Here is a 14295-nt window from a genome sequence, read left to right on the forward strand (position 1 = left end):
CCCTATAACCTGTCTGCTGAGTGATAGAGGCAAAACATGGTACATCTTCCTCTTCAGACTTTCTCCCACTTTGCTTTGAGTGATTGTAGCTGCCCAGTTGGCATTCTTTATCTTGATGTCAGTGCTGCCACCATTGCAGTCTCTTAGGTACTTCAGCTCTTTCTGGTTTTTATGTACTGATTACCCAGAACTCTCACTTTTCATGCTGTGTTTGGTTTGTTGTATATGTCCCAGTCAAAGCCTGAGGTAGACCATTAACCATTCCAATGTGAGGTAAGTCAACTTTCTACTATACCATCCTGCCAGAAAGTCTTCATCAGCTAATGTTAACAATGAGAAACCTACCCATGAAACTAACTTTCTTTCTTCTTTTCTTTCCTGCCCACCTTTCTATCAATATGGCTTCCAAAGTTGTTATTTAATCCATATGGTTTACTATAAATACCTAGAATGTGTCTTGTGTCCTACTAAAGTGTGAAGGAGTGTGAAGAAATAAGGAGTAGACAAAGGAGTAACAAAAGAAACACAAACCCTGTGTTGTCCACAATTTCCTTGATTATAGTTGAAGTGTCTTAATACAGAGCTATGGATCCAGGTGCTGGATGATCTGCAATTGACTGATGAATGAACATCCCTAGCTAGTATACCAGCTGTGAGAACCATAAGATGATGAGGCATAAGCACCTATATGGACACAAAGGTGGTTTACAGACCGCCCTTTTGGGGCGGCCTGTTCCCACCCCTTTCCCCGCCAGATCGGGGCCTCAGCTGCCACAGTGGCAGCCTCTGAGGCCCCGATCCGCCACTTTCCAGGCCACAGGGAAGCAGCAAAAGGCCGCTCCCCCGTGGCCTGGAAAGGGGTGTCCTTGGGGCTTCATGCCCCAAGGACACCCAACAGTGGTGGGGACGAAGAGAAAGGGGCCACTCAGCCCCTTTCTCTTTTGTGATGCTAGCGCAGCTGTGTAAAGACTGCGCCCAGCACCACAAACCTGGAAGGAGCTCCGTTTCGGAGCTCCTTCTGGCACCATGGAAAGGGCACCCCAGGCGCCCTCGCGCGACACCAGGACATCACTTCCGCGCTGCTCTGTTTGGAGGTGGCATGGTTGTGACGTCCCAATGGCGGCGCCCATGTAGAATGGGCACCGCCATTTTGTACGTACTAGGTATGTACTAGGGTTAGGGTGTCCGAAAGGATGCCCTTTCCTAACCCTAGTATGTACCTAGTATGTACTTTTTGCGCGTCTGGAACACTCCACACTGCTACATGGTTCTCCTGTTACATGCAAATAAGACAGGCCCAACAGGTGCTCCATGATCCCTTAAGGGAATCCCCAGCAGTAAGGGGGCATGCACTCCCTGCTTTACCTCCAGAATGATATCTTGCCAATGCCATGACCTTATATAACATGGCATAATACGATGAAGTGCAAAGAAAACAACATGGATTGCCAAGGCAGGTTTGCTAAATCTTGGAAAACATACTCCCACCCCCCACCCCCCAATATGCTGAATGGGATGCAGGAAGTTGTAGTCCAAAAATGTAATATTTCCAGGCCCCCAGACTAATTTTAAAAATCATCTGCAAGGGAAAAGTTCAAGTTCTTATGCTAGAGAGTTAGGGAGTGAGAGAGTGCAAGTGAGTAAGAGCAAGAGGTGAGAGTGAAAGTAAGAAAGAGCATGTAAGTGAGGAAGTGAATCTGCTCTGCGTTTTAATCTGAATCTTAAAGGAGCTTTCCAAGATTTGTAACTCTATCCCCCCAACAGGTTAAGCACCATGGAGAGTTCAAAGTCTGAAATATGAAATGTAAGCCAGTAACCACTGTTCGTACCAGTGGTGGGGGGGAATGAAGGGTGACCACCAACCACTTTGAGCTCTCACATGCCCGCTGCTGGCTCCAGAATGACCCATTGCTGACCCATTGCTGCCAACAGATTAACTCAGAGATGTGGCCCCAGAAGGGGGGAAATGGTTCTTCATCCCAGAGAAACCTATCAGCACATATTTGTTCCAAACAACTTTGTTTCTAATAGGCCACCATGTAGCAAATATGCAGCCTTATATACTCCTGGATTTATTCTCCAGATTTCTTTCATCAAATAGGTCAATCTTCTTTGTGTTGCCCATTCTTTTGTCATCATCTTTCCACAAAATCAGTCAAGCAGTAATTGGCAAGCTTCTGTTGAGTTCCTTCACAATATATAGTTAATTTCTCCTTTCAGCATCTGTAGCTGCAATCAGCTTTAGCAATCTAGTTCCTGCCATTCAAAAGCAAGCTTGTGGTTGTCCCTGACAACCATTGGAGCCCAGTATCCTAGTTGCCACATGTGTCATATTATATTATAAATGAGTAAGTTTGTGATCTAATATCTGGCCAGTTAATTCAAACCAACATTTGAAATTGTGAACAAAGCTGGGACCCATGTATCCTATTTTTAGTAATTTTTAAAAACAGCATTTATGTATCACTTTCCATTTCTAAAATAATGCCTGATATCCTGCATTGGCAGATGGATATGTATCACACAGCTACATCTCTCAATGTTACATCTCCTCCACGAGCAGCAGTCTTTTCCATGTTGTTGGAGAGCAGGAAAATCGATGGGGACATGTCAAGCTATTTTCCAGTAGTGGATGTACTGCCACAAGAAGGTCTGCAGGGACCTCTGGAAGTTCTTGAAAGGTTCCTGCAGATGACTATCTTGAAGCTTATCCAGATACAGAAAAAACAGCCAAACCCACAGCTCTCTGTCAAAATGGAAATGGACATATGGGACAGGGGGCTCATTGCTTTAAAAAGGTAGGTTTCAGGGGATTCTGACCATTGCATGGTCAGAACAGAATTCTAGCCTCCAAATGATCAAAAAAGGCAAATCCATCAAATATCGTTCACAAGAAAGGAGTTAAATAAAAACAAAGTAATCAAATCAAGCATTAAAAATAATATATGAAATAATAAATTAAAATATTTAAAATCATATTTTCAAACATGATTTTCTATATGGTAGGCATAGAAATGAGTTGGGTGAACAGGCAGAACTCTCAACAGGCAACTGGAACATCATAGCCGATACTACCAAATAGAAGTGGGAGTAGATTCCAAAAGGTGAGTCCCTATGGATCAAGACAGGTGGGTGGTTCCAGTGCCAACGGAGCAGAAAAACTAATCTGAACTTTTGTTAAAAGAGATATTCATGGTGGTAAACTATTGGGAGGGTAAGATTCTGTACTCTGGAAAGCTTCTTTAATGTTTGGACAGAAATCAGGAATGGATTCACCATTCCACAGACATTTGAATCCTCCCTCCCTTGCCATGCAAATAGTTCACTTATACATTTTTGCCTTGTGGCAATTGGTAGGATAAGGCCCCCTCCGATGATGTTAGCAATCCTACAGAGAAGGCAATCCATCTGACAACCACTCTTACGTTGTTTTGGGCGTTATAGCCAGCAGCAATTTCTTGAAGTTGGGTCTTTGGTTCATGTGTATAGCCAGTATACCACTGAAAGATCTCACATTATGCATTTTGTCCTCTCCAGTTGAGTCTTGGGTGGATGAATTCAACCTCCTCAAATGAAAAATGGGAGCTGCTATTCCTTCCTAGGTTCTGAATGAGGGGGGGGGAGGAGACTATATAACTGAAAAGAGGGGGAAATTGTGCAAGATAATTTTGTAGATTAAATGTGCATGTAGATACACATTGTGAAATAAGTTATACAATTTAAGATACAATACAGCTTATTATAGTGAGAAGTCTAAAGGGAAATGACTAAAAGAATATGAATATCATAATGCCCCTTCCTGAATCATCCTGATCTTTTTTTAATACTGGGGATGAAGCAGGTTATATTTCAGAGGAATAAAAACCACCTCTGAGGATTTCTTGCCTAAGAAAACCCTGTGAAATTCATAGTGTTGCCAGAAGCCAACAAGCTACTTGAGGGTACATACAGACAGAGAAGAGACAAAATCCCACAATGTTGAAAAAGATGTTTTATTCTTAAAATATGTCAATATATTTTAGCCTAGAAATATTTGATGGTCTTCTTCAGGGATTATTCTATTGTCCCTTTTCTTTATTTTATCTGTTAACAGCCCTTAAGACAGCCATTAAATATTTCTAAGTCAAAACATTTTAAAAGAATAAAACCCAATGAATGAATAAGCCACTAGGCTTTGAGTAAACAGCTCCTAAAAGTATGCAAAGGGATCTTGCAGCACCTTTGAGATTAACTGAAAAATAGTTGTTGACAGCATGAGCTTTCATAGACTTGAACCTACCTCTTCAGATGCATTTGGTGAAGTGGAAAGCCCTGGGATGGACCTATATAGTAGTCTCTGTGTGAGAATGTCCATGGGAATGCAAAACTTTGTGGATGTGGAAATGAAGGGACAAGTGGTCATTGGGGGACAAGGCAAGGATGGTACCTAAACCAAGCTTCATAGATAACTATTCCTTGAGATGTGGGTCAGGTAGAGCAATAGGTGGGAGAAAATGGTAGAAGGGATCAGGGCAATTATTGGAGCTGTGCATGAGGCCATGTTGACTCTAATGATGAAAAAATGACTCGAACCCAAGCTCACAATGACTTACAAACTTAAGCTCACAGGATGCAAAAGTTATATTTTGGACACAGGGCACCACAGAAGAAAGGAATCAATAGCTAAATTTCAGTTTGAGCAAGCTGACAGTATTATTAAATACTAGATGCAAGAACATTACAGGGTGGGGAACTGAAACACTGGCTTTTATCAAGAGTTGTATCAGCCCCAGTACATTTTATAAATATTGCCTTATGGAAGAAACAAAAGAAGAGTTTGTGAGAAAGCATAGCCTTAGAAATGTTTATGTCCCCTATCCACAGAAGGAAGAGCTTTTGATGTCATTTAAATCTTTACTCACCAGAGCTATGAGATTTCATAAAGACAATAGTCTTAATTTGTACAAGGTTTTTATTGTGCCAAAAAAAGAAAATGAAGAATGATCTAGGGCCTGCAGCAAAAAAAGAGGCATGGGGGCACAGTTATTCTACATGGTATGATTAGATGACTTGTAGTTTTGAAAAGAAGACAAAAGATGTTAGATGTGTCTCTTTGATTCCCCCTTTGAAGTAAAAGCATAATCAAATAGAGTAATTAAGGCATATGTTTCAATAAGGGATTTTAAGATTCACTTGGTGTTTGTTGCTTCATCATGTTTAATTCTTCTTTGAGTTGTTATTGCTCTTTTAAAATTAAATCTGAAATTAAAGAACTCCCCAGTATTCCTGTTTCCCATCTGCTCATAAATAGTTTAGCCCCAGAACTCAGCAAGGAACAATTGTTCTGTGTTTCTATATTTCCCCCCCTTTTTATTCTTAGAATGGAAGTGACTGATCGAAAAGGAAGAGAAATAAATAAAAGAGTTCCTGGAAATACTGAAGAAAACAAGGCTTTGTATCTCAGTGTACTGTTGTGCAGCTTTCAGAGTGAACCTCTTTCAAAAGCATGTGAATAGTGCAGAGATCCCATCTGGAAAGCTATTACAATGACAGGGCCAATCTTCACAAGCATTTGAAGCAGTTTGCTTTTAAAAATAAAAGTCAGAATAGATTTTCTCCAGACGAGAAAATGCTTAAACATACAAACTAGTCTGTTAAAAAAAAGAGCTCATTTTAAGATGTAAGTCACTTCCATCTCATTATGGTGTTAAGTGATGAATGCCTTTTGTGTCTGCATTGTACTGATCCTGGGATCTGACAACAGCACATAAGCTCATGCGCCATATGGACTGCTAGTTAAACAGCAGTTGTGCCGTATTAACAGTTTGGCTTGTCTGAAATAACAAGGAGACAGGTCAAGAAATTTAATAGTGAATTCCTCCAGTATAGGCTTCTGTACTGAAAGATTCTAAATGATGTAATGCAAATCTTGCCCAGGGTGCTATTTTGCAATCTTAGCTGCTGAACAAGTCTTGCAGGGAAAATGACTGAATACTTCACTTCACTTCAAACAGAAACTTCATGGGAATTCTAGAGAGATTCCTGTCATTTTGGTTCCATACTGTTTAAACTTAGATGACTTTCCTTTCTGGAGTATGAAAACTATTCCTGTTCTGAATACTTTCAATCTTTGGTATGTTCATTTCACCTAATGGTCCTGTTTTTCTGCTTTCCATTAAAGAAAATCTATTTCTATTATTGAGATTGTTTTTATCATTTGAAATACTAAGGCTTCTTCTTAAAATTACACTCCTTCACCGTTGCAGCACCTGGAGGCATCTGTTGGAGAAATGGGTGACATTTGTGTGAAACTAGATCAATATATGATACTTTAAAAGGCTTCAAGTGGTAGCATGGGAATTGAAGTTCCAGCTATGCTACCTTACCTGAGAGTAAGTCTCACTGAACTCAGACAATTTTAATTATTTCTTCTTATGTATTTATTTATAGAATTTTTACGCTGCTCTTCAACTAAAACAGTTCCCAGACCAGACTTACAAAAGCCAGTATTTAGATCATGACAGCCAATGGATCCATGTGATCCCTGAATGCACTATGGTGGCTCCTGAAGTCGTGTGGAAGTTCACCACAGCCCTCCTCCAGCTTCCCCTTTAACTGAAAATGTTATTGTTGTGATTATGCATTTCATTTTGGGTATCTGATCACCACGTTAGCCCACAAATGTGGCAGTTGACCCCGACCTTTTATTTTGGCCATAAATCAGTTGAAAAATCAGTTGGCCATAAATAATGTACATTCTGATATACCAAAGTGCACTGGTGCAGCTTACAAAGATGGGAGTTAAAATGGCCAACCCCCTGCTCCCAATTGGTCCCTATTCCTGTCTTAAGCAAATCCTGCCCTGAGATTTATAATCTAAAAAATGTAAGACCCAAAATATGGGATTGGGAGAAATAACATCATGACGTTGTAGCTGAATTCCATTGCTAAATAAATTGGAGTATACCACTTTTAGAGCCAATGGCTTTGTAGTGTTGTAGTTGTTTTGAGTGTTGAACTACAACTCTGGAGACCAAGGTTCAATTTCCTGCTCAGCCATGAAACTGACTGGGTGCCCTTGGGCAAGTTATGTGCTCTCAGCCTCAGGGGAAGGCGATGGCAAACCTCCTCTGGACAAATCTTGCCAAGAAAACCCCATGCTAGGGTCATCTCAGAGTTGCCACAAGTCAGAAATGACTTGAAGGCACCCAACAATACCTTTTTTACAACTGCTTGTAGTCAGGTTTGCTTTATTATTTACTTATTTATTATTATATATTTTATTATTATTATGCTTTTTTATATTGTGCTGTAGATTTACACAGCGCTGTACTACAAACAATAAATACATAAAAGTAAACTGCCCATGGCATACATCTAAGAAATAAAGTAATACATATAAATAAACAAAACACTCCAGGACGGGGAAAATAAGGCAGGCAACAAATTAAAAACATCAAATAACAAATAATAGTCATGCAATGTCTGGGAATGCTTCCCTGAACAGGATGATCTTCAACTTAGTTTTGAAGCTGGTTAAAGAAGATGAGCTGGGCTTGTGGGGAAAGAAGGTTCCAGGACTGAGGGGCAGCAAGTGAAAAGGGAGGAATTTGGGATGGGGCAGTGAAAATCCTAGGCTATGAAAGCAGACCTTGACTACCAGAATGAAGGGCACAAGTGGGAAGATGAGGAGAAAGAAAGTCTGATAAATAAGGAGAGGCAGCCCATGCAGGACTTTAAAAGTCAACAACAGAAGCTTATACTGAATATGGAAAGGGAGGTCAAGCCAGTGTAGGAATTGACAATAAAGGAGAGATATGGTCGAAGCAGTGGGTGGATATAATAATGCGTGCAGCTGAATGCTGGATAGAAATTAAAGGACAGAGGTGGCAGAGGCTTACCTGGCAGAGGCAGATAGAAATGGTTGGATTTTGGCAATATTGTTTAAAAAGAATCTACATGTCTTAGCTGTGGCCTGGATACAGGGGATACATGACAGAGAAGAATCAAAAATAAAACCAAGACTATGGGCTTCCTGGACCAGTTGAATAGAAATGTCATCCACAGAAACAGAAAAGGAGTATTGAAGAGTAGACTTAGGTGGAAAAACGAAAAGCTCCGTTTTGGACATATTGAGCTTCAAGCGTCGATGCTCCATCCGCTGAGAGACGGCTGTAAGACAAGATGAAACTTGCTGTTCAAGACTCGGGGAAAGGTCAGGGGTGCAAAGATACAGCTGAGTGTCATTGGCGTACAAATGATAGGAAAGCCAAAAGAACTAATGAGTTTTCCTAGGGACAATGTGTAGAGAGAAAACAATAGGGGACCCAAAACAGAGCCCTGGGGAACTCCAACAGATAAGGGAACAGAGGATGAAGCTTGACCACTGCAAAAGATCTATCTGACAAATAAGATCTAAACCAGTCAAGAACAGAGTCTGAGAACCCAAGGTCAGAAAGTATGTCAACTAGAAGACCATGATCAATGATGTCAAAGGCCATAGACAAATCAAGAACAATGAGAACAGAGTAAAAGCCATTAGCCTTGGCCCGTGAAAGATAATCCGACATTTTAATGAGAGTTGTATCTGTAGAATGCCTCAGGCAGAAACCAGACTGAAAAGGATTGAGAATGGAGTTGGCTTCAGGAAACTCAAGACCCATTCCAAAACCTTAGAAAGAAAAGGAAGAAGAGAAATCAGATGATAGCTAGTCAAAGAAGAGAGGTCAAGAGAAGTTTCTTTCAGAATAGGGGAAACTAAAGCATGTTTAAAGACTGAAGGGAAAGAACCCAGAGAGAGAGATTAAAGATATAGAGAAGTGAGAGTAGAAAAGAGGGAGCTATTGAGATTAGAAGACGAGTAGGAATTGGGTCAAGAGAACAAGTTGCAGGTTTGGAAGAGTTCAGCAACGTAGAGAGTTCATCCAGAGAAACAGGAGGAAACACAGAATTGTTTTTAGGCGAGGATGATAGAAGATTAGTAGTAGAAGAAACATTGGGAGGGACTATCTCAGAGTGAATAGTGGTAATCTTGGAGATGAAATAGTTAGCGAAATCATCAGGAGAGAATGATGAAGAGACAGGAGGAGAGGGAGGTTTTAGCAAAGTGTTGAAGGTGGAGAACAAATGCTGCGGGCGCCTCTCATTGGCACAGATCAATGATTTATAATAATTCTGTTCTTGTGGATCCACATATTTTTGATAACCTGTTCTCATCATCATTCTTCTCTTATGTTGTTTCTTTTCTACTTTTGTTTCCTGATCATGAGTTCTTCTCCCATACCTTCAGAGCAGGAAAGATGGTTATCATGTAAGTAAGCCCTTCTGTTTCCAGTTAAGAGAGGGTGGTTCCTCAGTCATTTTTTTGATACCGATAAACTGTCTTTTTAATTTTGCTAATGGTCCTTTGCAGCTTAATACTTAAAGTTCAGTTTACAATACACGTATTTGCCAGTGGTGCATCCTCAGGCAAAATGCCGATAAAGAGCTAGTCTGTTGGATAATAGTGGGAATAATTCAGATTTTACAGCATCCAATAAAAATATCGCTCCAGGCTCAATGAAAAACTGGTCAAAAGGGGAATGTCAGAATTTAGAAGATGAATAAAAAGAATTAAGTAATCTTCATGCAAGAACAGGCATGTATTCTTAAAAGAATAAAGTCATGCTTCTATGGCTCTGATAGTTCATCCTCTGAGAGGAAAATGAGGGCTACCTACCATGCTTCATTTCACCCTGTTGCTTCAGTAATATTGAGGGATTTGGCAAAGCCAACCGTGGAGTTGTTGACACATCAAGTAATATGAATTTCAGTGGTTATCATAACAAGAGGTTTTGCAGTGCAATGCCACTGATAGGTACTACTCAGTCCTCAAAACTAACCCACTGTAGGAAATGGAGTGGGATTGCAAAGGCAAGCACAGTGTTCCAGAGCTGCTCCAGAGAACTTTTCTATACCGTTATTCATAGTGACCTTATGGCAAATCTATAATGGGGCTTTCTTGGCAAGTTTCTTCAGAGGAGTTTGCCATTGCCATCTTCTGAGGCTGAAATATTTCCCCAAGGTCGCCCAGTAGGTTTTCATTGTCAAGCCATGATGTACATCTTCATAAATGTTATTCCTATAGTTAAGAACTAATTGTTTTAATTATTCAAACACAGGAGGTAGACATTTGGAGGAATGTGATATACTGTAGCAGTAGAAGAACCACAGATCATTCTGTGAGTTTGGAGCAACAGAACTGATTCAAAACTCTCTCTCTTATCTTCCTTATTGCACTACCTTCTGAACACTTTTGAAGGACAATCCCACAGAGAGCACATTGCAATCATGTAATCAGGGGATATGAACCAGTTACTTGTAATTAATCCCTTCTACATAAGGCATAACTGAGTTAGATTACAATTGCATCATAATTAGTGGGAATTTCAGTGTAATTGAATTATAACTGTAACTGTTTAGCAGTTATTTTTATAAAGTGTGTACAGGACTTAGTGCATTTTGTACCAGAGGCCAGTGGGTTGTGATATTTTGATATTTTGTTTCAGTAACCAAAGATAAAAATGTATTTTTTTTTGTTTAGAAACAAGAAAGGAAAGAGCAAAAGCATATAAATCTTCTCCTTTCAGGAATGATGGGAGGGTGAGGATTACCACAGCCCATTCCTATAATGATATACCATGATTTCCCATCACCATTGAAACAGGATTTAGATATATCACTATCTAGCTGAGAGCCAGAAACATAATTCTTGTTTGCTGCATAGCAGATTCATTGAGTTGTATGATGTACTATAAAGTAAGATATTTTTCTTTTTTGAATATGTTGTGTGGTTATATTTTCTGAGCTTAGTTTATCTTATTTTTGTAGGCTGCTACAGAAGCTCCACAGAAAGATATTACTCCTGTCTTTTAAATAAATAAAAAGAAAACACTAGAACCAAATCTTACTATGAAACCAGTTTTTAGCCCCTGAAAGAGAGGTGTTAATTTATTAAAAAAAGGGAAACTTATTGTATGACAAAACCATTAAGGAAGCATCACTTGCATTTGTTTCAGGTCTCATAATGTGGAACTAAGAGAATAAGTGGAGGTAAGAGAAAAGATGAATAAAATTCTTGAAATATTAGAAAATGCCATCTTTAAATCTGACAGAAATAGCTGCCTGGTTTCCTGGAGCGGTGTCTGCTCAGTTTAATGAATGTCAATGAAGCAGAGGGAAATAGCTCCATTTTCCTCACACTGGGGCAGCTGCTCACAACATGTAGTAATGTTTGGTGCTAGGATACAGATCTAAATTTAATCTTTCCTCAGGACAAGAGTGCAGGGAAAGATTTCAAATTAAGTCGAAGGTGTTTGACAGCCCTATGAACTTGTGCATAACACATGTGGAAAGATGGGTAAACATCTTTTGACTCTCTACCATGTTAAAATGCCAGGGGGCAGCAGACTGTGCAATCTGAAGTATTCCTATGTGTGTTTCAATGCAGAAGGGAAAGAACCCCTTCTGTGGATCTCAGCAAATAGGCCAGTTCCTCCTTGGGCAAATGTTTACCCAAACCCCACACCAATTAAATGGAACTCTGCAGCATCCCATCAAATGCATCCAGACAGGCATAATTTGTCATTTAATCACTGTGTTCGGTGATCCTGCAGCATTCCCTATGGAAACCTCTGTTTTTATACAGCTATAAAGTGGAGATGAACCTATGGTGTGCTGAATTTCATAAGGATTTTCTGTCCCCTACTTCGTAATGCATTTTGATAATCTTTCAAGAAGCTCCTTCTTCATGAGGGGAATGGGAAATTGCATCTCTATGCTACTTAGTCCAGTAGTCTGAAAGCCTATAACAGATTGATCTGTGGACTTTATCACACCAGGTTTGAAAAGTGGAATTAGAGCAGGATAGATGCATCACATGATGCTTTATCTGTCCAGTAACTGATTCACCGTTGGAATCCTCCTTTTCATTGACAGGCAAAACCCACCAATGCTCTTCAACTGGACTGCATTACCATCATTGCAAAAGTGTGATAAGCTCCTTCTGAAGCAGTTTTGATGTTCAGGCAATCACATGGTGCAAGTGGGCATGATTATACTCCTCTGCCCCTCTCCCCCTCCCTCTTGCTATTCCCAAGCAGACTATATATATATATATATATATATATATATATATGCTAATGGCTTGCCATGATCACCAAAAATAATAATAAAATTAATAATTACAGAACAAAATGCATGCCGGGAAAAGGTTAGGGTGTGGAGGTGGGGCTATGGAGGCTGGTGTGCAGGGGACAGAAGCAGCACCATTACACTTTTGAAGAGCTGTATGATAATTATTGTCCCCAAATCTGGTATGTTTGCATTTGCTAGATTAACGGAATTGTGGTACCTTATAAGCCTGGTGTGATAAAGTCCATGAAAAATCTCTGATACCCTACTATGCATGAATAATCAATGCTGTAGAAACTGATATATGGTTCTCCATATATTTTTGGACTATAGGCCTCTCCACTGGCTGTGTTGAGTAATGTAATGGGAGTTTTAGGTCAAAAGCAGTTTGAGGGCCACAGTTACCCACCATCATGTATAACAGGGTTAGACAACTGTGGAAAGTTTGGGGGCTATCTTAGCCCCCAGAGGGTCTGGGAGGGCTGCAGTCCTCCTAAAAGCCACCATGTACCTTCTACTGGCACGGGGAAAATACACTCCACATTCCCCAAGGGACATTTTGGGGTATGTAGGGGCAAAGTAATTTTGTTGAAAATTTTTGCAAAAATTGTTTTTTATCTCTGAAAGGGCCAAGGGTGCTCCAAACATCTTAGAAATGCCCTCCACCCCATCTAGAGCACATTTGGGGGCCTTTTGACCCATGGTAGGCCCTGGAGGCTGAACTTGGGGACAATGTGCAAGCAAAACAGGAGCTATGGCCTTTCTAAACTGGTATACAGTCATCCCTCCCCATTTGCAGACTTCCCGTTCATGGTTTTGAGTTTTTGCAGCTGACAACCTAGAAGGGACAAAATGGTCCATGTGCCTGCATGTGGGAGCATACCGCCATTATACTCAATGGGGCTTGAATAGCAGACTAAACAGACTAAGGGCTCTTTCATGGCACTATATTACACTTTAACTCCTATGCAACATTCTGTGGAATCCCAGACTTTGCAGTTGAAAGAAGGGTATTTAGAATTCTCCATCAGAGAGCTCTAGTGCTTCATGAAATTACAAACCTCAGGATTCCATGGGATGTTGCCATGGCAGTTAAAGCAGAATGATAGTAATTCTGACAGGTTACAGACTGCCCATTTGGGGCGATCTGTACCCGCCCCTTTCCCCGGTGTATCGGGGCCTCAGCTGCCAGAACGGCAGCCGCTGAGGCCCCGATCTACCGCTTTTCAGGCTGCGGGGAAGCAGCAAAACACCGCTTCCACGCAGCCTGAAAAGGGGTGTCCTTGGGGCTTGAAGCCCCAAGGACACCCCGCGGCAGCGGGGAGAAGGAGAAAGGGGCCGCTTGACTCCTTTCTCCCTTGCTTCGCTGGGCGCAGCCGTCTGAAGGCTGCGCCCAGAGACGCAAAGCGGCGGCACAAACCAGGAAGGAGCTCCGAAACAGAGCTCCTTCCTGGTCCGCGCAAAGGGCGCACTAGGCGCCCTGGCACGGAGTGATGACGTCATGTCCGCGCCGCCCCGTATAGAGGCAGCGCGGCCGTGACATCCTCATGGCGGCGGCCGTCTGGAACGGCCACTGTCATTTTTTACGCGCAAAGCGCGTATTAGGGTTAGGGAGGTGTGGAAGCACCGCACCTCCCTAACCCTAGTACGTGCTCTGCGCGTACTTTAATGGCGGTGTGTAACCCACCATAATTATGTGGTGTGCAAGGTGCTCAAAATAAAAACCCAACCCCTTCTCTGATAAACTTTCTACATAGTAACACCCTGCCCCCAGCCACCACCAGTCCAGTTCTAGCAATTGAAATACTTATCAGCAAAGAATGGTTGGCAATCAAAGTCATTTCTTCCATGTCTATATCATTAGGGGAAAGGTCAAACTTTCTATTTTAATTGTATTTTATGACTTGAGGAAGTTTAGATAAGGCTGGAGACCTGCGAGGGTGGTACTGTTTGGTGTATCTGAAAAATGAAATTTTGGAACCATGTTTTGGAAATCCAGGATTCAGATGCTTACTTGCCATACAAGCTACATAAAGAAAGATGCATTGCCTTCAAAAGATGTTCTTGTCAAAGCTGACAGGCAACCTGACAAGGTAATTTGAAGGTGTGATAACAAGTACCAGAGAAAGGTGAGTCACAGGAATA

Source organism: Sceloporus undulatus, chromosome 3 (assembly GCF_019175285.1).
Source record: "Sceloporus undulatus isolate JIND9_A2432 ecotype Alabama chromosome 3, SceUnd_v1.1, whole genome shotgun sequence".
Lineage (NCBI taxonomy): Eukaryota > Metazoa > Chordata > Lepidosauria > Squamata > Phrynosomatidae > Sceloporus > Sceloporus undulatus.